The following is a 25,420-nucleotide window of genomic DNA, read 5'->3' as shown; positions in this document are numbered from 1 at the left end:
GCTGGAACTTGGAATGTGACAAGAGAAAACCTAAATAAACTCTCAAGTTTCACTTGCTTTTAGTTGACTCTTCTACTTGACTTCACAAGGTTTTGAGGCCATGCAGCTCAACAATACATATTTTTAGCCTCCAGAAGCTTTTCTGTACAACACCTCTAGTGCTTGGGCTATGACGAAAATGGTTGCCTGGGTTTCATATCAGGAATTTGAAGGCTGCATTTGCTGAAAGCACTGACTCCTCACTTGCACCTAAAGATGTCCAATATGCTACTGACAAGCAGTACCAAACACCGGTCACCACTGCTTTCATACAGCATCTGTCACCATTGCTGCCTTAAACTTTAGGTCAGATTTCTGCTCAAATCTGCATGTAAATATGTTCATCATTTAAGAACTGTTTGCACAAAACTTGTAATGCAAGGCAGATTAGCCATAAATTCACCTAATCTCTCTTTTCCCCATTCAAGGCTGAAGTCTTCAGGTAAGATAACTAAAAAACTTTCAGGATTCATAGGAACATCATGATAAACAGATTCCAGGATATCCTGGGCCCTGGAGTGGTACCTCCAAGTCTCCACTCAGTCCACTAAACCTGAAGACATACCCAGTCATTGCCCTAATAATTCCACTTTGTTCCTCTGACCTGTTTCCTTGAGGCATCTCCTTCTCAGTGTATCTCAGATTCTAGAAACAGGGAGCCCTGCGGGCCAACACCACACGACAGGAACCAACCACAACCCGCTAGCGGTATTGCTCCCCTGACACCAGCAGGGTCCTGTGTGACCAGACCTGAGACAATGACTGCAGCGTAACCAAGTCAAGAGAGCGAGAAAAGGGGTGAGGGACACTCCCAATACAGTCATGCCATCATTACTGCACACAGAGCCAATCAAAAAAGTGCTATTCTGGCCCAATCTAAAACTTGCTATTCTTAATCTTTTGTTTGAATCTGGTGCTGTTCACAGGACCAGTCAGAAGATACTTTTCAACGTTTGATTTACATGTGGGCACAGCCAATCATAAGACACTATTCCTGATCCTTCATTTACATGCAGTAGGGAAACTTATGAATTTTTTGATAGGACGGTTTATACATTTTGTGATGTCAACTGAATGCTTGATAGGATCACTGTCCCAATGCTTTCTTTCCATGAAAGAGAGATAACCCAGGAATGTGGATAAAAAAGATCCATGACCCTCATCCTTGGGGCCACTGTGATCCTTTTCCCCAGCCTACTCTCACTGTGCAGAGCATACTTCTTTCCTGCCCTCAGTAAATACATACTTTTGCTGCTTTTTCTGTGTGTCCTGTCCAATTCTTTGTTCAGGACACCAAGAAACCAGAATAAAGCCCCATGGACTCTCTGCCCAGGAACACACTTAAGCACACATCCTTCAGGACTCAGGCAATCGTGAAACCACTGCTAGCACCTCAAAAGCAGTGCTCAGGATGCTACCACACTGGCCACAGTGAAACAAATTCCTTTCCTGTTTCACCACTACAGTCAGTGCTGACTGGATCTTCTGGAGTAAGGGGTCAGCCTGGTCTGTTGGGACCTCCAGAGCCAGGCCTTGGTCCCAGGGCTTCAGTAATAGCAACACAAATGAATAGACGGTATCTTGCAGAAGTCATCAACTGCCTACATCTGTGAGATGCCCCTTTATTAAGCGATTATTTATGCGATCTTCTGTCAGTTATGGTTGGTGTTTTCCTAGTTGAGAGAGTATGTGGAGAGGGAGCAATACAAGAAAGGGGGCTTGACAGAAAACAGGTCAGTTGGGTAGATACGCAGTTAAAGCCAGTGAGAAGGACATTGCCACATGAGAACAGTAGAGAATCAATGACAAAGAGGACTGAGAAACAAGACTTGGATAATACTGACGCATAAGAGGAACTGATAGAGGACAAGAGCCGCTGGAGAAAGGCACAGAACCAGAAAGAAGAATGAAAAGGAGAAAATTGTGCTTGAGAAATCAAAAAAGGAAAAAGTAGGTGTCAGTGTTCACATGCAACAAAGGAGAACTCTTATAGGAGATCATGAATACCACCCCAAATATGTCCCTTTAGCAGAAGGGTTATTTTGAGCTGAATGTTTTAAGAAACAGCACACATAGGAGAAGCTTCTGAAAACAGAGAAGTCTCTGCTTTGTAAGGGAAATTTACATCTATGCAGGACACTTTCCCCTCTTGTTCCCGATGACTAAATCACAAGAGCCTTATCCATGGAGAAGGCAGGGACTTTAGTCCACATAACAAATCTTATTCTTTATACCCTGATTTTGCTGGTCACTACTGGCCTCACCCACTTCTTTGTTTTAGTTGAAGATGCTGCTTAAGCCTGAGTTGAGAATTTCTCCTTCCCTGGGTGACCTCAGATATACGAAATATACATCTTGATAAGTTTTTGTTTACTTTTATTCCTTTTTATCTGTCTTTTGATGAAGGGGCCCCTGATGAAATCTTAGAAGGGTACAGGGAAAACTGTCCCCCTTCACCAAGCACACATCACGCCCAGGAAAGTCTCCATTAGGTTAGATGATAGAAAGTTTAAGCATTTTAGATCAGGAATCGGGTTCAAATAAACCCGCCTGTGGACAATCGGTGTCTCGCCACAGACTGGACTGGCTCCATATCCCTGGTGAAAATAGCTACAGTGTGGGCACACCAGGACACGCATTACTTCAATATCATAAACAAAGTGCTTAAGTCATTCTTCGGGAAATGCTTCCAGAACCTACTCGACAATGGCTTGCAACTGGCTTTTTTAAAATGAGCATGCAAAGAACACGACAACACTCCTCAACAAGAGACATGCAAAGTGCACTAGATTTGAGAAAAAGAATCCAAAAACTTCCCCTTCTCACTAGGCAAACGAACAGCTTCTTCTGCCTTCCTGCTTCCCATAAATCCCTCCCACTCAAAACAGATCTGAGACACAGACTGCATCTGCCCTCCTGTCTCCCTAAGCGTTGGCCCTCAGAAACGCTTTTTAATTTTGTAAACGCTGATGTCAGAGTACTTGCTTCCATGCACAGCAGGCAGTGAGTCCCGCCTTGCTGGGACCATCAATCAATTGCACACCTGCTACGGCGCGCTGTGGTCCCACAGTGGACCATGGAAGAAAATGTTAATGATCCTGGCTAGTAGTGTGCTGGCCTTTTGATAGAAGGGCAATCAAATCTCACTTATATGAATGGCAGATTGTTTTACGTGCATTAGAAATAAAAATAATGCTTGAGTGTAGACAGACCTACCCAATGAACAACATGGTAGACTGTCCGAGCCATTCAAATTTGAAAGAACACGAATATTCCAAGGTTTAGGGTCTGCCTGGTTCCCCGCCACTGTGACACAGGCCCAATAGTTCTTTAAAGATGACAGGTACTAGAGTCTACAGGGGCAGAAAGAAAGAAGAGAGGATAAAGGGATTAAGTGAAATATAATGAAGAAAGGAACTTATTAAAGTATTCCTTCTTCCTGCCAGTAATCAATAATATGAGAATATTCCACTTAGGGGAGATTTAAAGGCTTACATTCTACAGAAAAATTACAAAAAGAAACTACAAATGCAAAAGGTGATTAAAAGGGAAAGAGACCAACCTTGATTGCCTAACTCAGCACTAAGAGGTCTGAATAACAGCAGGAAATATTCCTTTTTTTCTTTTTATTGCTTATGGAATTGGTAAGAAGAACTTGAAAAGGACAGTGGAAATTTAAAAGTATTCCTTTCTTTCTTCCTCTTCTTTTGAGAATTCTTTTAACCTCAACAAGATATGAAGAAACCCCACGACATAATTAGTGAAAGTGAAAAGATAGTTATGAACAATTAAAATCCTTTCTATTTCACTACGTTTCCACTGCTAAGCGCTGTGAGTGATTGATACAAGACTCACACATGGACTGTCTCACACAGCACATGTTTCAAAAGACAAATCAAGGGAAAACGCAACTTGAGAGACCCTCACTACAAGGTTGGTGCAATAGAACATGAGGAAAAGGTTCATCTTAAAAGCATATGCCTGTGTCAAACATTCCACTAGGCATTTTGGGCCCACAAAACTATTTATGTGGGGTTACGTATATTCTTTACATTTTCCAAAACATTCGTCAGTAACATAAACTTAGGTCAGAGGAAGAGGGCTTACTGCATATGTTGCTGGCCGACTACAACAAACTAAACATGTGAAGTTATTGGTTCAAAAATCACAGGCAAATAATATCATTAAAAGTACAAAAATATAATTTTTTATCCTCTCTCTCTCTCTCCCCCTCCTTTTTCTGCTCCTCTCATTCTCCTTCCATTTTCCCTCTCTTTCTCCCTGCCTCCTTCCCTCCTTCCTTGTCTAGGTGTTTATTATTTGCTATTTAGTATCATCCTGAATTTTAAAAATTAAAATATCAAGCTATTTGTATGAGTTCACCTTTTTGTTTGTTTGTTTGGTTTTTGTGTGAGTTTTTTAAAAGGGAAAAAAGGCACTGTAACCTCAGGTAAATTTTGTGTCCTGCAGCTATAACTTTTTTTGTTTTTAAAGACTATTTTAAACTATAATTTTCCTAGTCACCTTTCTACCTATCTTTAGTTCTTCTATCTTACCTTGATTCCGTGGCTACCAGGGGCTTAATGTGGACTGGAAGCTGAGCATCCTAGTCTCTGATTCAGTATTCAATTCACATCGCTTTTTCTCACGGAGAAGGCAGTCAGGTTGTAAAGACAGAGACCGTGTGTCAGTCCCTTGGGTGAGGCCTCTTTGTAACCCCAGACATAGGGAGAAGCCAGTGAATGAAGCCACATCTAACACGTTCATGCCAAGGTTGAAACAACAGGATGATCAGAGTCAAGAATAGTGACTGCGAGAAGCCTTCCTGCAGGACCCAGGCATGGAAGGGGGATTTGAATACTGAGAAGAGGGAAAGGCTACGTGGGGTAAAAAGCTCCTCTCCCAGCAAAGAGAGGAAACAGAAGGAGAATCTGTGTGGGAAAGCCATGACATGCATGGCTGTGATGAGAGAGAACTGGCAAAACGGCACGTGTGTTAGATTCCCATCACTGTGACAAAATACCTGTTGTAATCAACTTAGAAGGAGGGACTGCAGAGAGGTCAGTCCGTGGTTACTTGGCACCATTGCTTTGGGCTTGGGTTAGGCAAAACCTCATGACAGGGACCGTGTGGCGAAAAGAAGCTACTCACCATGTAACAGCCAGGAAGAACACACACACACATAAACACACACACACACACACACACACACACACACACACGTTTAAATTCTAAGTCCTAAGATTTCCATCACTTCCCAATAGCATCATTAGCTTGTGGCCAAGCTTTCAACACATCAGCTTGTAGGGGGAATTTAAAATGCCGTGATACCATGTTTGGCATAAATGATATAATCTTCCAACCACTCTGCTTAAAGTTGTTTTCTCCTAGATTTTTAGCTGTATAAATTGGTGGGGTCTTAGCTTTGACCCTTTATTCTAATAATCAAACATCTCACAGAGGCAATTAGCAGTTAATACATAGATATAGATATGAATATACAAGCTATGTTTCTAGATCCCTAGTTCTGTTAGTTTGGCTGATTTTTTTTTAAAATAAAAACAAATACAGATCCAATTCAAAAATGGGCATCCAAAATGAACAGGCATTTCTCAGACGAAGAAGTAAAAGCAGCAAGTAAACATATGAAAAAATGTTCCACATCACTGGTCATTCAAGAGATACAGATGAAAACAACACTGAGATTCCACCTCACCCCACAAAGAATGGCTGCTATCAAGAAATCACACAATAACAAATGTTGGTGGGGTTGTGGGGAGAAAGGAACCCTTCTCCATTGTTGGTGGGAGTGCAGACTGGAGCAACCACTGTGGAAATCAATATGGAGATACCTCAAAGATCTTGGACTGGAGGTTCCATTTGACCCAGCATCCCTCTGCTGGGTATCTTTCCAAAAGAACTAGAAGAATCATATCACAGTGATGTATGTGCACCCATGTTTACAGCAGCACAGTTTGTAATAGCTAAAACTTGGAAACAGCCCATTTGCCCATCAGTTGGAAACTGGATAAAGAAGATGTGGTTTTTCTATAAAATGGAATATTACTCAGCCATAAAGAGCGAGAGAATAGATTCATTCATAGGAAAATGGATACATATTGAATATATACTCCTAGTGAAATAAATAAGTCACACATGTGTAAATACCAAATAGTTTCTCTGGTGTGAATAATCTGCAATAATACATAAGATCCTAATAAGATTACTGACATTTAGAAATGGGAATAAAGGAGCTAAAGGTGTAGGGAAGATGGGATGGATAGGGGAAGGGTAATAAGGGAAAAGAAAAAAAATGTGAGATAATGAAAAGATGGAAAAAAAGTGATTGTAGATGGGGAGGAGAGGAGGGGGTGAAGGGAGGGCAGGGACGAGGGGAAAAAATGAGAACCAAGACCCGTCATGTAAAGGTACAAGATCCCAACAATGAATGTAACTGTACTGTATCCCTGAAATGTACCAATAAACTCAATTAAAGCTGAAAAAAATACATACCAGTTATCATAGAAAATATCAAAGTTGATAATATACAAATTAGAGGAAGTATTCATGTATTATGGCAACACATTTAATTTTCTCTCTAACGCTACCTGTTAAAATTATTTGTTATCAGTTAATACTTGGCTTAACTTTACTTCCTGCCATCAGCTCAACTAGAATATCCATTATTTTAATTTTTTGGTATTTTTTAAACTCAGCTTTTCTACAGAATCTGCGGCCTAGTTTGCATCTGAAGCCATTTCAGTAGCATTCATTTGTGACCACCCTGAGAAGTAGGCCAGACTGCCCAGTGGCTAATGAAAGAATGGTCTTGTTCAATATTCCCAGAGTTTCTTATCATTTGGACATAACTACCCGCATCTCTTTGACTTTGAAGAAAGCATACAACATCAATATAAGAAACACAATTCCCTGTGATTGTGTTTTCCCAAGGCAGAAAGAAAATCTTAGCCACCTCATTACCAGCTCTACATCTCTCCTTTTTTTTCTCTCCTAATATTTTCCTAAACAAAACTGATTTCATTTTATACCTTTGTTCTCTGATAATAGAAACACAATCATAGTAGCTGTTAAAACATAATTTTTAAAGTCCCTGGTAACAGAAAATAACCTAGTGAAATGATTTCTTTGCCCAATGACCTGTCCTACAATGCGAAATTATCCAAGTGGGTACAGAGTGAGATAAACCAGCGGGCAGTGTAAGGAGAAGTGAAGAGGTTAGATACAGACTCCTGGGAGATATCAGCTATCCCATTCACCTTCTTATTCCCAGAGCCTAACACAGAACCTGGCAAAGAGTAGAAGCAACACACGGCAGTTTTGTAATTTTTGTCAAGAGCAAGTATTCTTTGGTGTTTGCTTCTGAAAATGTAATATTGAAAGTGACTAGGTAATTAATGCCAAGTTCAAGACAGAGAAAGAAGAGTTCATGCTGTCACTGCTATTGACATGAACTTAAGTATGGCAGTGTTTTTGTCAGCTCTGTTTTTTAAGAAAGCAAAAAATGAGACTGTAGGAGAGCTAAAATGTGCAGATTTTTCACCTGAGCCACTCAAGCAGGTAGCCAGATGCTCCATTTTTTACTAGCATGTAAGTAGATTGCCAGAGGCAAACTGCCTCCTCTGCCCTATGCCCCATTTCTTGTATGCTTAGTGAGCAGCTCATGTCTCTCAATCTGTTTATAACCACACAACTATAAATAACATGGTCTCCTTCAGGCAACCTGAAACAATAAAAGGAAGTTTCCAAGAAGAATAATATTAAAAGTCAATGAACTATATTAATACAGTATAAAAACAAAATTGTTGCTTGGTAATTTGGTGGTGTCAGATGGGCGGTCCATTGAAAATTGTTTATTTAGTAAAAGAGTTTTTTTTATATAACCAGAAGAAATTGTCTTTCTTTTCTCCTGAACATCGAGATTTAAATGAATGAAGCCAGTTTTATAAATATCCTATGAAAAGGCACACAGTTCTCTACCTCCAAAGGGGGAAAATTAAGTAAAACAAAAGTTGTTGATAATCACTGGCTGACAATTTCAGCCTCTCTCTGGCAATCTCAGCCCTAGAGTAGAGATTTGCTATTACTAGAGAAACTGATCATAAAATGAGTCTATAGAACACCTGCAAAATGCAGATTCTCCTTAATAAAGAAAAACAAAGACCATTTAGATACACTAAAAAACCACAGTCTAGAACCTTGCAATCAAAACCTAGGCCATCCAGATTTTTCAGACTACCTCCCATCATAACTACAAAATCTTTGTATCCATGTGGCATAATTAAGGGAAATTAAACAAATAAGGTATAAAACAATCAGTTTAAACAGCTAGGCTTGCCCTTAAAAGATTGTTAATATATAATAGCTAATTTTTAAAGGTCATAATTCTCCTACTTTAAGCTTTAGAAACTGCTTACCATCTGGTTAGATGTTGTCTCCCCAGTCCCAATCTATAATTATACAATACACTAAAGTTTTTAATGTTTCTAACTTGATGTTTTTAGTTGTTTGTTTGTTTGTTTGTTTTGGTACCAGGGGTCAAACTCAGGACTTTACACTTGCGAGACAGGCAGTAGAACCACTGAGCTAAAACCCAGCCCTAACTTGATGTATTTTTGATACCACATTCTACACAGATCTATTAAATCATACTCTCTTGAAGAGGGAAATTTTGCAAATTTGTCAAGGTTCAAAGTGATTCTTCAGTATACTAAAGTTTGAGAAGCAGAAGTGTAGAGTCAACTGGTTACTTTTCAGGTAGAATGGTGAAATAGTGAATCACATTGGCGCCTGAAATGCAAGGAGAATGATCTACAGAGGCATTTGTTCCCTTTGTTTTTACTATAAAACAACTCTCCCTACTGGCAATTGCTTGCCAAAGCTTTTGGATCAATGCTCAGTACTATACTTCCAAATTCTGTACTTCAAAATCTTGCGAAAGAACACAGCACTGAATTTTCTATTATGGCTTTCATATAAAAACTCAATTACAAAATTTCTGTGACGTGTAAAAGGATGTTTGGGTTATCTCCTTTTCCAGATATCCCATGTCGTCCTTGAGTCAAACTACTAGAAGGCAGTAGGTCTACTTATCCTGCATTGTCAGAGTCCCCAACAGGACAATGGACCTGCTTTAACAAAAGGACACTTTGATTGTCATATACTGTTGCTACAAGCCTGATCTCAAAAGCATATTACAAGCACAAGGTTGAGAACTTTGTTTCTGTATCTCATTTATGAAGATGCCTGGTTTACTTACAAAGGAAAACATAGCTTTATTAAATGGTAAATGACCTGGTATCCTTTTTGGCTTCATGGTATTCCCTCAAAAGCTAAGAATCAAATTTAATATACCTCAGTAGGAAGTACTTAATATTTTATACTAGATGCAATTATAGGTGATATTATTTTCCTTCTTTAATTTTATTTTTGACCTGTGTGTCAGCTTTCCCAGCTCTGGGTCAAAATACCCAACACCCCAAATTTAAAGGTTAATTTTGGCTTAGTTTCAATGGATTTGGTCCACGGTTGGCTGGCTCCAAGGCAAAAATGGCACGGCAGAAGAAACTTGTTCACCACAGGATGGCTTGGAAATAAGAGACAAGGAAGGAGTCTGGAATAAGAACACAGCTTTCCAAGTCACACCCCTGATGACCCACCTTCAAATGGAACCAACTACCAAACAGCACATTCAGGAAAGCCTAGGGAAGAACATTCCTGAGTTCAGCCATTTAAGTACCCACTGCATCTTCAGTTTCACTGTCAGAACTTTACAATCTGCTGTCTCATGGGCTCCTGGCTGGAACTGTGACCCTGTCACATAGTTTACCTGGCCTCCAAGGCCTTCTGCTGAAATCTGAAAGAATCCCACCATGGCCTCACATCTCTTGCATTCTGCATACCTGAAAGTACAGCACCACAGGAATGATAGTAAGCTTGCCATCTTGAGAAGTACCCAGGACTCCTTGGTCTGTGGCTGCAGTGGCCTCCCTTCTCAAATGAAGGATTTACAGTTTTATACCCTTGAGCATTCAACAGATAAGGTCTTGCTGATTTCAAGGATGCCCTCAAACCTTCTTTTTTTTTTCCTATGCAAAGTACTTAGCTTATATTTAATGCAAATCTTTTTTAGCACTATGCTCTCCTTTGCCCTGACTTTGCAGGGTTTTCTTTTCTGGAAAAACTATAAACTTTTAAAATCATACAGCTCTGCCATGTTTCCTTAATCTCATTGTAGATCTGCCTAAAAGCCACCAGGAGTACCATCACAACAGCCTGAACATTGATTTTCCTTGAAATTTTCTCAGAAGATTTAGTCTGCTTAATTTCAGACTCCCAAAAATCTCAGGACATGGGAAAAATGTACAAAAAAATTCAGCTAGAGTATAACACACATGGCTTTTAGTCCAGCTGCCAATGGAGTCCTTGTTTCTACTGAAACTGCCTGGGCCTGGCCACTACTAACTCCATTACTATCAGCATTCTGGTCTTCTGAGCTCTGATCAGAAGCTCTCATCACTCTCTGCTTATAGCAATCTGGGATTTCTCTAGTCTTCTTCTCCGAAGTTTTCCAAACCCTTCCTACAAAGAGGTTCCAAGGGCTTCTAAGCCACACGGTCAGGTACAGTCACAGAAACAACCTTATTTACAGGCAAATTTTCTGTGTTAATCAGCTTTTTTATTACTGGGATAAAATACCCCACACCCCACCTTAAACTGGGAGAGATTTATTTTGGCTCACAATTTCAAAGGACATGACTTCCAAGAGATGGGAGCTGACTCCAATGGAAATTGACTTCCAGGAAGAAATGGCACGTTGGAGGACAATTGTTGACTTCATAGTAGCCAGGAAGTAGAGTGAAAAAGAAGGAGCTAGGAACAAAAATAAAAACTTCCAAGCCATGCCTTCAGTGACGCACATTACCCAATTCAAAACATGAGGCTTTTAGGGGAGAATTTATATTGAAACCATAACTGTCTAAGTTCTTTATCTACTTCAAGAGTCAACCCACAATGTGGGGGAAAAAATTTACCAGATGTTTGTCAGACAAAGGTCTATTATAAAGAAATCAAAAAAATTAGACCCCCCCAAACATGAAGACCCAATTCAAAAATGGGCATCTGAAATGAACAGACATTTCTCAGACAAAGAAATAAAAGCAGCAAATAAATATATGAAAAAATGTTCAACATCACTGGTCATTCAAGAGATGCAGATGTAAACAACACTGAGATTCCACTTCACCCCACAAAGAATGGCTGCTATCAAGAAATCAACCAATAACAAATGTTGGAGGGGTTGTGGGGAGAAAGGAACCCTCCTCCATTGTTGGTGGGAGTGCAGACTGGTACACCACTGTGAAAATCAATATAGAGATACCTCAAACAACTAGGATTAGAAGTCCCATTTGACCTAGTTATTCCTCTACTGGATATCTTCTCAAAATAATGAAAAGAATCATACCACAGTAAAATATGCTCACCCATATTTATTGCAGTAGAGTTTGTAATAGCTAAAATTTGGAAGCAGCCCAATTGTCCATCAACCGGAAACTGGATAAAGAAGATGTGGATGTTTTATAAAATGGAGTACAACTCAGCTATAAAGAATAAGAAACTAGAGATATTTATAGCTAAGTGGATGCACATTGAGGACATACTCTTGAGTGAAATTAATAGGTAACACATGTGTAAATATCAAATAATTTCTCTTGTGTGTGAAAGTGTAAATAAGGATCAAAATATATTTTATTTTATATTTTATACAAACATGTTCTTGTTTTTGAACTACATCCTTTAGTAATTCTTTCAGAAAGTGTTTGTGTATATTTTATATTAAATTGATATTGTTCAATAGGAAGAAAAGGTTTAAAAGAGTAGGGGAAATGAGAGGGGTAGGGAAAAGGTTAAAAGAGAAAAGAAAAAATACATGAAAAGGAAAAACATGGAAACAATGTCTTTGTAAACAGGGAAGGGTAGAGAGCATGAAGGGAGGGCCAGGGAATAGAGAAAAATAAGAACCAAGATACATCATGTAAAGGTACCAGACAGACCCTAATGATGAATGTAACTGTATTGTATATCTAAAATGTACCAATAAACTTAATAAAAATTATATATCTGATATATATTACTATATATCAAATAATTATTATATATTATATATATTATATATCACATACATAGATAGATAGATAGATAGATAGATAGATAGATTAGATATATATTGTGCTGAGTCTTTTTTTTGGGTGTGTGGTACCTGAGATTGAACTAGGGATCTTGAGCTTGTGAGGCAGGTGGCAGCACCACTTAGCTAAATCCCTGGCCCATGTCTGAGTCTTTTTAAATCATTTTGGAACAACAAAAGACATAAATATATATTAAACTAATGACTTAAATTTGTAAATTCATAATTACACAAACCACACTGAATATATTGTACACACTGAATAATATTGTACAAACTTTTCTTTTGACTTTGAATAAAATCTTCTATACAATTTTAAGAATTCATGTTACACATTAATCTCATCTGAAAAACTAAAGTTAGCAAAATAGTAAAAATATTTATTTCTCAATTTGAAATGTTTAGATCACATAGCCAGGGACAAAATGAAACTTCTCAAGACAGGCTGAATAAAAACTTTCCATAATGTATCATTTTGTGAACACTAGTAGGCATGCATTGTTTCTATGGATCCCAGTTGCTATCTCAAACTGCGTGAATGAAAAAGTTCCAGTAAAGCCTGAGAGCAATTTTGAACCTTAGGTTCATGTTTCTTCTGATAAAAGTGTTTTGAAAAATATAATCTTTAGTGCCAAGAAATCAATTAACTTAAAGATTTCTAACCTTTCCAATAACCACTGATATGAATGGAACCCATTTGTATTGGATGTGAATAAAGTAAATGAGCAAACACAGTAAATATGTTGAGTTTAGCACTGAGAGAGTTATTTCTCTGTGGCAATACTTTTTACAGTGAGAGCTAGAAATGTCAGTAAAAATAAAGAAAAGGGATCTGTATAATTGTACAAAAACTTACAACTAGCATTGACCAGATAAGCAACTCAAAGACACAAAACTCTATGGAGACCCATCTGACCTTGGCACTTCATGGCATAATGGTATTCTTTCCACAAAAACCACTTCTGATAAGGAGAAAATTATGGAAATTTGTGATAATATCTAGAAATTCAAAAGGTAAGCAAAATATGAATATCGCTGTTGAATTATAGTATTGGTAATAGCTGATAACATAAAGTTAAGCATAGAGGGTGCAAACAGAGATTGAGAATTCCATGCCATTTCTATTTTAGTTTGGATGCTGGATAAGACTAGGCCAAGAGGCACCCAGAGAGAGTCAATTACTTTTTAATAGTTTTAAGTCTGTCTTTGTGATTTTCACCAAGCTACATGCTAAACCTAGTCTTCCACTTACTCCTGTATTTAAAAAAAGAAAAAGCTTTTATTGAGACACAACCATGTTTTCCATGGTTTCTTTCATACTTCACCAGCACAGCTGAGTAGTTGCTAGAGAAAGATTACGATTCTCAAAGTCCAAGATATTTCCTATCTGACCCTTTACAGAAAAAGTTTGATGACACCTGATCTGAAGGGCAGTTGAGTTTTTAATGCATGTTCATGTTCTTGTTTTTGAACTACATCCTTTAGTAATTCTTTCAGAAAGTGTTTGTAAGTAGGAACATAACTATTTTGTTTTTGCATCCTGGAAATGTTTACTTTTACTCCTCTTTCATGAATTAGTTTTCAGTATTAAATTTGTCCAGTACATTTAAAATATTTTCTTGCATGCTAGTATTTAGCATTACTGATAAAAAAAAAGCCTACAGTATTTCTAGTTGTTATGTAAATAATTTGTCATTCCCCACTTCTCACTTTCAAAATTTCCTCTTTAATCCCCAGTAGTCACTGGTTTCAGGACAATATTATGGTACATATTTATTACTATTTTTCATGATGCATAACAAGTGTAGTGTGCATTTTAGCCTTTAGTGTACAAGTATTTTTTGTTTCCTAAAAATGGCCCCCATTATTTTTGTAATATTGATGTTTCGAGTTTTCCCCCCACTCTTCCTTGATGAGTCTGATGCATTCTTAACTATCTTTAGTATTTTTGTCTCAATAACTCTCTATGTTATAGTCAGGGTAACTCACAACCATTTTTTGATTCCTCAGATTCTCTGTTCAATGGTATTCACATTAAAGTTTAGCCAGAATATTGAATTTTGATTTCACGTCTATAATTTTTATTTCCAGGATTTTTTGGTTGATTTATACATCTTTTCTCCATGTTTTTGTTTTCAGTTGTTCTTTTTTTTTTTAATTTTATTGAGTTTATTGGTACATTTTAGGGATACAGTACAGTTACATTCATTGTTGGGATCATGTACCTTTACATGGCAAGTCTTGATTCTCATTTTTTCCCCTTACCTCTGCCCTCTCTTCACTCCCCTCCTCCCCTCCCCATCTACAAACACTTTATTTTCCTCTTTTCATTCTCTCAAATTTTTTTCTTTTCCCTTTTTGTTCTTCCCCTACACATCACACCTTCCCTACACCTTTACCTCCTTTCTTCAAATTTCTAAATGTCAGTAATCTTATTAGAATCTTATGCATTGTTGCAGAATATTCACACCAGGGAAACTATTTGGTATTTACACATGTGTGACTTATTTATTTCACTTAGGAGTATATCTTCAATATGTATCCATTTTCCTATGAATGAATCTATTCTCTCGCTCTTTATGACTAATATTCCATTTTATAGAAAAACCACAACTTCTTTATCCAGTTTCCAACGGATGGGCAAATAGGCTGTTTCCAAGATTTAGCTATTACAAACTGTGCCGCTATAAACATGGGTGCACATACTTCTCTGTGATATGATTCTTTTAGTTCTCTTGGAAAGATACCCAGCAGAGGGATGGCTGGGTCAAATGGAACCTCCAGTCCAAGCTGTTCTTTTTTATGAATATTATTTCTTCTATTATAGTTTGAAATAAAATACTTCAAAGTAATTTTTAGATTGTTCTTTATTTTTATTTTCTATAAACCAGTCATTTCACTGGCTAGCTGATTCAGGAGCAACCTTCCTTGGCTTGACTTATATGATTCAGATAATTGATTTATGAGCTCATCTTTAGTAGAGTTTTGTTTTTGCTGTTGCTGATGGCATAGTCCCCCCACAGGGCTTTTGCACTGAGCTGTATCCCCAGCCCTTTTTTATTTTTTATTTTTGAGACAGAGTCTTGTTAAGTCACTAAACTGCCCAGGCTGGGCTCAAACTCATGATCCTTCTGACTCAGAATTTCAGAGGGCTGATATACAGGTGTGGACTATACCTGGCTTTGTGTAGTTTTAACTCTTCTGCATACTCACTTTTGTCTAGTTTTTAGATTTCCTTTAGCTAGAATTCTCATCCTGTGCAAGAAAAAAAAAAAAAGAAAGAAAGAAAAAAGAAAAGATCTAACACAAGAAACCCTTAACAAAGTCCAGAATATTTATCTCCAGCCCCAGAGGTAATATGTAGGTAATAATACTGATCATGTGACTTATCATCTTTCCCTTTTACATAGCTATTCAACTTACTATAAGCCACAACCCAGGACATTTTCAATCGCAAGTTTCTTTCAGACTTCTTCGAGGAACTGGTTTCATGCCAGGAGCCTAACTCCAGCCCCTTCCTTACCTCAGGATGCACTTAAGCCCTGACCCTCCACTGTCTCAGCTCCAGCCTCAGATACCCGCCTGTTTGATACCTTGTGTTATTCTTCCACTTCTCCTCTGTTTTCTATTAACTTTTTAATTTTAAGTATTTCTATTTTTAAGTTTTTCTTGCTATTATGCCTTATTTCAAATGTCTATCACTGCTGTCTTGTTGCTAAAATATAAAAGCAAAGAAAATTGGGGAAGGACTCTAAATTGCACTGTCCTATGCAATTTTAGAAGATAGAAAAGTGAACATGGAAGCTAGAGAGACAAACAGAGGAGAATTCAGGGTGTAGAGAAGAGCTCACACAAAATACAGTAATTAAGTATTTTCATGATCGGTTAACGATATATATTTATTTTATAAGTGGCAGTGCAGATTAATGTTCATAAACTATTCACTTCATAAAGAGATCTAATTATTCTAAACTTATCATTACCCCACAGATTTATTTTAATGACAGCAGATTCAATGGCAATGACATTTACGTCTAGCCTGGTGCCCTAATTACTAGACCATATAACTGAATGCATCATGTGACTGTACAAAACTATTTAACATTTCTAGACTTCAATTTATTTCCCTATTGAATAAAAGATGATTATTGCACAAGATTCTACTTGATAATCCTCTTCATGTTTAGGTTATATTTTTATGGAAATCTAAATAAAAAAGCCTCAGATGTCTAGAAAGAAACATTACAAATACTCCAAATACCCCAAAATTAAAAATTTTTGCTCAGAAACTATCATACTTTAATATTTAGTCACCAATATGAGTTCATGGATTTGACTAAGAAGTTGGTAAAATGTACAGAATTAATACTAAAACTAACAAATGAAAGAAGGTATAAAAAGTGCTCAGTTTCATTAGTTTTTAGGGATATCAAATTTAAAACAAAATATAATAGCAAAAAGACTGAAAGAAAAATTAAGCATTTCTGAGACTAGAATTCTCACGTTTGTTAGAGGAAGTATAAATTGCATAATTGCTACAAGCCTTCTAAACATGAGTATAAGCATATATATTCTTTAAGAAGTTCCATCCTTTAATTTATACTCAACAGAAAGCCTTACATATATTTTACAAAAGATACATACTAAAATGTTCATAGATGTAGATCTCGTGATAGCTCCAACCTGGCTATTAAGTGATCATTAATAGTAGAATAGTTATGGGCCAGGGCTTAGCTCAGTGGTTCCTCTGCCTGCCTCATAAGGTCCTGAGTTCAATCCCTGGTACAAGAAAAAAAAAAATAGTAGAGTAGTTATATAAATCATGACACATTCACACAATGAAAAATTAAGGAGCAACAAAAATAAGCACTACAGTGGATCACAATAACATAATAAAGTTCATAAACACAATGGGGAAAGAAAACAACAGACTTCCAGAACAGTATTTGCTATAGAATTTCCTTTTGCGTTGAGTAACAAAATCCAGCCCCAGGGCTGAAAATCTGGATAGCAAACTGGTGGGATTTGTGACTGGAAGGAGCACAAAACAGCCTTTTTGGATACTATTGATGTTTCTTGTTCCAAGCAATAATGTACTTAATTAAAGATATATTTACTGCAAGAAAATTTAAGTTTAAATTTAGTGCTGCTATAAAATACGTTGTACAAGAATAAAATTGTATATATATTTATATTTATTAATATAAATATGATGTGTAAAGGATAGCTCTTTACTAGTTTGGTGGATATTCGAACTCCACCTCTAAAGCTTTTTTCTTTGAGTTTATTGGTACATTTTAGGTATACAGTACAGTTACATTCATCATTGTGATCTTGTGCCTTTACGTGACAGGTCTTGGTTCTTATTTTTTCCCCTTGTCCCTGCCCTGCCTTCAGCCCCTTCTCCCTTCCCTATTTACAAACACTTTATTTCCATTTTTTCATTTTCTCATTTTCTTTCCCTTATTTCCTTCCTCCTATCCTTCCTACTTCCCCTACACCTTTAGCCCTTCCCTTTCCACCTCTAAAACTTTAAAGACTGACAGAAGATGAATCAAGGCTAGTTCTTGCTTCCAGTTAATGTTTTGGTTGGGTCCTCTCAACAGAGGACTGTTCTTCCACACTTATCTGAAGAGTAAGAATTTTATTTTCAGAAGAGCAATCGATTCTATAACTGCAAAAAAAATATTTTTAACTTCTTTGATAAACAGAACATGCTTGGAAAGAGATTACAAAAATTGCATCCACAGACGTCTTCAAAATGGAATAGAACTTGACCTTCCTCTCAGATTCATTTCCCCTCCCTTCCTCTTCACGTGTTTCCACACCGTGATGGTGAGCCTCGTCCTCATTTCCTACCGTAGGTTCGAGCTGCTTTATCCCTGGGCCCAGGAGAGAAGCAGAAGAAGGAAGCAGCACGCACTATTACTCACCCCTTGATGAGATACATTGCTAAGTGGATCCCTGCCTCACAACCGTCCTGCTTTGTTTCCGAGCCTTCCAGCTTGAAACTCAGCCAATCTCCCACAGAAATTCAATATGGGCATTCAAAGATTTCTGCCGATTATCTGCTCCAGCAGCTACGACGGAAAATGCTAAGAGCGCTGCCGTATCAGTCATTTCTCCTCCGTGAAGCTCTTTTGGCTTTACATATCCATAATAGTCCCAAGGTCAGATGTTTCTACAGAAACATTGAATTTGCCCTAAAGAAGCTCAAATAGCAATCAATTTTGTGCAATATCCTCCGCCATTCTACTACTTCGCATATTTTCCCTACAAGCCTACCTTAAAAATAAAAAAGACATTATCTCCTTAAGAACTGCCAGCCTCTTGCCTTAAGGCTGCAATGAGCACACTCAATGATTTATCTCAAGCCAGCGAAGTCTTCATGACAAGAGAAAGGTGTGATAATACCTTCCATAAACCAGAGACATTGACAAAAACACTACTCTTAGCATTCTGCAGCACCAAATCTGTGGGATGTCTATTTTCTTCTCAATCAAAGAATCACCTGAGTTATGAAGTAAAAGATCAAAATGAGTTTGCCCTCAAGCCAATAATCCCGTTACCTACAGGCTCTTTAAGTCTAGGTTTAGGATATATTTTTGTATTTTGGTTGTAATTGCTTCCTCAAACATGTAGACACTGGCCATGCATCAACAAACCCAGAATGCTTGATGCCAGATGTCTGAAAATTTTTCACTCCTGGCTTTAAGGAAATTTTTTTTTTAAAGCTATTACTCTCCAAGGAGTAATTCACACAGCCATACCAGATGACTGGAGTTTCAAGGAAAAATAAGATACATTGAAACACAAATCCAAACCTGAAAAAATTTAATTCATTATAGGCGACCACTGGGGAGAGGTCTAGGATCGAACCCAGGATGTTTGCACTAAGCTGCATTCCTGGCCCTTTCTTATTTTTGAGACAGGGTCTCAATAAATTGCTGAGTTGCCCAGGCTGAGTTCAAACTTTCCGATCCTTCTGCCTTAGCCTCCCAGTGTGCTGGGATTACAAGTGTGTGAAACCATGCTACAGCCTACTTTAACTCATAAGCACAGTCAAGACTGGCTTAAACAGAAATCAATTAGTGTGTTTAAATGAGTACATAACTTGCATACACATTCATTTTCTCTCTAAACTTTTATGTTTCCAACTCCTCACATGACCCAAGCTCTCACCACATGCTCATACATGGTGTTCTATTTTGCTAATTTGCTAAACCCTACTTTAGTTTGATTTCTTTCCTTGCCTCCTTGTCATACTGTCACGTTTGGTGAGGCCATGCAGAATATTAGTTTTCTAGGATACCGGACGTCCAATCTGCCTCCTCATCTTTCCTCTGGGCACTCTTACTACACAAGCATCTGCCAACAAATTACCCAATCCATTGTACCTGGTACTTCATTTTATCACCATACTACTGCCTAATAATTTCTTTAACTCTTTGATTTGCAGCCATGTCTGTGTACCCATTCCTGCTTATACTTGATATTTGAGACATAAAACAATCATGCTTTGCAAATAAGCTTCCTAAAAGAACAGAATATTCACATGAATCCAAACACGCCTGCATTTCTCAAATTAATAAACAGTTACTTGTATCCTCTTATGTTCACTCTTTCACAAGGCCACATAATAAAATTTATTCTAAAATTATTTTTCATTTATCTCCATGTGTTTAATTATTAATACAACTTTACTAGTAATAAATATTTTACTTGCATTAATTTCCTCCTCAATAAAATTCCTTTGGCATCACTGGTTTAGGTATTCAGCAAGTAGTTCCTGAACTAAGTAACTGCTTGAAGGTAATTTCAAATCTTTTCCTAGAAAAACAATAATAATTCCCTTTGATTTAAAAAAAATCTGTGATGGATGTTTGAGAGGGACTGTTCTCTGAATAAAACAAAACTGGTATCAGCAGGAACCTCATTCTTTGAGTAATTCAGGCTCTACTTGGTAAGAAACCACATTATTCTTTTGAAATTTATACTCCATTCCCTCCATCTCAGTTGGGAGCAACTGCTGGCAGCAAGAAAAGAGCTTCTTAAATTTGCCTCTCATTACCTAACAGACTGAAATGGGTCAGAGGGACATGGAGGTCCGTGAAAGTTGGCAGTAGCCATAGCCCAGTTCAGGGCCTGTAGTGCCCAGGCCTCTCTCTCTAACAGGGCAGAATACATTCTGGAAGAATCTTTGGCTATCTCTTGCCTACAAACCAAGGCTTTGAAGTGCAAATTAAACCTTAACATCCAACACAGAACCTGTCACTCAAAACACACTGTTCACAGCCACTAGGTGGCTGAACTAATCTTACACCAAGATAGAATAAATTTCAAACTAATTTGTGTAGTAAAATGTGAAATATAACTTTGAGGGACTCAGGATGACGTCCTTTATTAATTTGCCATATAGACTCAGAATGTGCAGTTAAATTGTTCAAAACCTTTCTCTACAGTGAGCTTTGACTTTGTAGGCCCAGAGTAATTTTCACTGCAAAGTTAGCGATAATGCTAACATACTTATATTTTGCAGTTTGGGGCACCAAAGGTAGGCTTTCCAATTATTTTTTACTTTCAATTAGATTGGTAAATTTCCCTGCAACTCATCTAAGTCTAATCATAAAATTATGTTCCATTTAAGTGAAAATGAGGAGCTAAAATGTTTGTATTTTTTTATAAATGTCTCAGATGAAAGTTCTCTTAAATTCTCTGTCTTAATATTCCAAACAAGAGCTCCAAAGTCATTATTCTCTGTATCATAGACCATGGGCCAAGGATTATTCAGAAATGTCAAGCTGGAGTAAGCAAGACACGAAGAAACATAGTATGACTTTTATCTTTGGCAAGAGATAAGAGTTTCTTTTTTTTAATATGTCTTTTAATTTTTTGATGGTATTGCAGAGATGTTATATTACACAACAATAAAGAGTGAAATACTTAATATTTATTTTCAGAAATGAGCATGCCTCCTTCCCTGGCCTGTTACAATGTAGGCTGAATCAATCCGATCCATGGTCAGGCTGAATTTGGACTCGTGATAAATGCAGTTTGACTGAATTCACTATGAGATTTAAATACTTTGAGGGTAAGATGCATTGACTCCCTTCCTTAAGGCTGATGACATAAAATCTCTCAGGGGTCTGGATTTGCAGGTTTGTACTACTAAAATATTGCTAGGTTTCAGAACAAACTTTCAGGACTCCTGATTTAAAGACTGCCTGCTAGGTGATTTACATTGCTGATGATATTTTTTGCTCTATGAAAATGACCTCTTGATTTCTGGATTGCAAAGTTGTCTCTTAATCTTTCCGCCCATATGGTATTAAATAGAGGAAGTGAAAGTGAGTTGATGTGTCTTTTTCTGGATCTTGACAGAAAGTGCTCATTATTTTATCAGTGTGATGTCAACTACAACTCTATTGCAGAAACCCTTTATCAAAGCCAGAACTTTTCTTCTACCCTTAATTTTCTTAATTTTTGGGGTGAAGGGGAGCTTAAAACACTGCTGACTTTTGTTAAATAGATCAACTTTTTAAAAATATGATCATTTATCATATTAATGCTTTATTCTGTTAATGGATAAAATTAGGTTAATTTTTCTGGATTTTATATTTTAAATTGATGTAGAGCAAAACTTATATTGTTCTTTGTGTAAAGTTTTGTGGATTTGTACACACACAGATTTTCATAATCAGCATGAGACAAGAGACAGAAAAATTCCTATACCACAAAGCGTGATAGTAATTACATCTGTATTAAGAACCTCCCCCCAGATCAACATCTAGTCACCACTGGTCTGTATTCCTGTATTATTTATTGCCTTTTCCAAATTGTTAAATAAATGAACTTATACTGTATGTGATATTTTAATATTTTTTTAGTTTAGTCTAATGTGTTCATGAATAATCTTTGCTGTTTTACATATCAAGCGTTTTTTGTGTTTTATTACTGAGTAGTATTTCATTAGATTGGTTGATTTGTTAATGATAAACTAATCATGAATTCAAAAGGTAACACCTAGTTGGCCATAGGATAATTTGCCTATCTTTAGTTATGTATTTCTAGATTTATTTGATATATTTAGTTAACATGTTGGTCTATGAAGCACAGTTCTGGAAGCTTCTTTACTTATAAGAGCATTGTTTGGTTGGACCTCACTGATAATCTGGATGCATAAAACAACTAAAAGAGTCATTTTTCTTCCTTTATTTCCTAATTTGTGCAATTCTTTATTGTTTCTTCAGCTGTATTTATTATTCTAATATTTGTACTGCATCCATTAAATATTAGCTAGAGTGTATCATTCAAGCAAGAATTATTTGTAAGAAAGCTTTAAATTACATAATCAATTATTGTAATTGACATATGGGTTGCTTGGAATGTTTCACTTTTAATTTGTTTTATTAGTTTTAATTAGTTTTATTATGTGTAATTTTCCAAGATGTACTCATCTCTCAAAAGGTGCAAATTCATAATTGCTCATAACTTTAATTCCAACACAGGTAATTTATGTTTTCTTTATTGCTTGATCCATCTTCTTTAAGATTATAAATTATATTATTCTGCAAAGGACCAATTTTGACTTCTTTCATTTTTACTACTGGTTCTTTTCCTATTGTACATTGGTTTTTCTTCTTTAATATTAACTTTTTCTTTTCTTTATTTTTGTCTTTTTAATGCTGGAACATGCCAGATTAGTTATTTTAAAATTTTATTAATTAAAGTATTCCGATTTATTTTCTATTTCTAAATTCCTTTCTGTTTTCTATAGAAAACTTCCTATAGCCATATCTTGTAAATGTTGACATATTGCATTTTTGTTATTACTTCTTAAAATTTTATTTTTTCTTTTATAATGTCGATATTGCCTGAAGCATTGTTTGGAACTGCGCCATTTTCCAAAAATATTAGATTTTTATATATCCTATTTATATCAATTTCTATTTTAATTACATTTCAGATAGTGGACCTATTTTACATTGTTTCAATCTCTTTTAAATTATGAAATTTATTTAATAATATCATTTAATGAAATGGTCCAAAGACAGTATTGGCATACTTGGTGAGCATAGTTTATTTAGTGGCTAAGTATAATTTTCTCTAATAATGAAGCCAAGTTAGCTGATATTGTTGTTCATGTCTTTTAAGTGCTTACTGTTTCTTTTTTAATGTATTTGTTCTATCAAGTAGTGAAAGAGAGGTGGTAGTATCTCTAAACATTGTTATAATCCATTTCTACCTTTGATTTCACCAGTTTTTGCTTCATATATTTTTAAGCCTTATTATTGTGTATTTGCATTATGTCGGGCTGATGAATTTTTTTTTATCCTTATGACTTATTTCTTCACCCTTAATAATAATGTTTACTTTGAAATCTACTCTGTCTTAATTAATATAGCTGCATCAGCACTGTTACATTTACTTGGCATAGTGTGCGACTTCGTGTGCTTAACAATTACGACCAAGCTACCCCCTCTATATTTAATATGTGCTGGTGTGAACTGCACATGACTTGGCATGATCTTATCAAGCCTCCAGACAATGTCTGAGGTCTCTATTTTGCAGTATTTTTTCTTTACATTGAGAACAGGCACAATGTAGCTGGACCTATGTCTAATATTTTGTTGTGGTTTTCTTTTTTATATTTATGTCATCCTGTTACCTTTCTTTTCATCTTTGCCTTATCTTATTAAAGTTACTCAAATTATATCCCATGTATTTCTTCTACTTAACTTTTAGATGTGTAAATATTAATATTTACTGGGAGAAAGAAAATACAAATATGCAATGGGAAAATGTGAGTATGATTCCCGAACTACAGAATTTGAATGAAAGATATCAGAATGAATTAATGATTGTTCAAAAAAGTCGGCTTCCTTTGAAAGGCTTAAAAGAAATGTCACTGCAAACAATGAATACGTAAAAGCGAATGTATAGATTCTGGTTTTTAAATGTCACTTCCTACTGTAAGGTATCAAGTTTGGTACTAGGAAAATACAAGGCGAACCTGAATCAATTTTTCTGCTTCAGAAAGTAAAGATGTGTTCAAATACTAAAGGGGACACATAGAAAGGACACAGGAGATAACCTGACAAGACAGTACTGATGCAGGAAAATTAAACATGAAAAAGGTAAGAATACTCATTGCTTTTAACACACTGAGAAGGAGTAAGTTAATATATTCACAGAGATTTTTTTATGAAAGATAAAGGCTCTGAGGAGGGAGGGAACTTCCTTATTAAATTAAAGAAATAGAAAAAAAAGTCATGGTTTTGCAACTAGCAAGATAATTATAAATATATTCAATAAATTTCATCAGCAAATGCCAGAAATAGACCTTAAGAAAAATGATACATCCACATTTGGACATTTCCATATTCCTGTATCATTAATTGATAGAGCATGTAGAAAAAAGCCAGTAAACACAGAAAAGCTCTGAATAAAACTTATCAACACAAAACTAATTGCAAATTAGAGAACACCAGAATCAAACAATATGCATCTATTTCAAGTGTGCATAGAATATTCACAGAGACCATATGTTCGACCAAAAAATGTCATTATTACCATATAATGCGATTAAATTAGATTTATTAGCAAGAAGATACCTAGAAAATTCAAAAATTTGCATATCTAACAAATAATTCTAAATAAAACATGGATCAAGGAACAATTTATAGTGGAAATTAGAAAATACTCATGACAGCAATGAAAGTACAATATATCTAAATTTATGGTACATAAAACTAGTGAATAGAAAAAATATAACTTTAAATGTTTATATTAGGATAAATATATAAATATAATGTAATAATCTTCCATTTTAAGTGAAGCTAGAAGAAAGAAAAAAGTCAAGCCCAAAGAATGTAGAAGGGAAAAATAATAAAAGTACCAGAAACAAATTAGAAATATATATATGAACTATTTCTATGAATAGATAACTGACAATAAAGAAAAATATCAAATGTTCATTTCTTGAAAAAAATAATAAAATGTATTAATTCCAGGCAAGTCTGATCAATCAAAAAGAGCAAGTTCCCAAATTATCAGTAGCAGGAATAGACAGCAGGAACATGATAGATTCCTTAGGTACCAAAAGGAAAATATGGCATGCAATGAACTTTATACCAGTAGTTTATTTAAAATAAGCAGAATCCTTGGGAAAAACAA

The sequence above is a fragment of the Fukomys damarensis genome, unplaced genomic scaffold (assembly GCF_012274545.1).
Source record: "Fukomys damarensis isolate Sample0158 unplaced genomic scaffold, DMR_v1.0_HiC HiC_scaffold_4, whole genome shotgun sequence".
Classification (NCBI taxonomy): domain Eukaryota; kingdom Metazoa; phylum Chordata; class Mammalia; order Rodentia; family Bathyergidae; genus Fukomys; species Fukomys damarensis.
Note: the sequence above shows the minus strand (reverse complement) of the source record.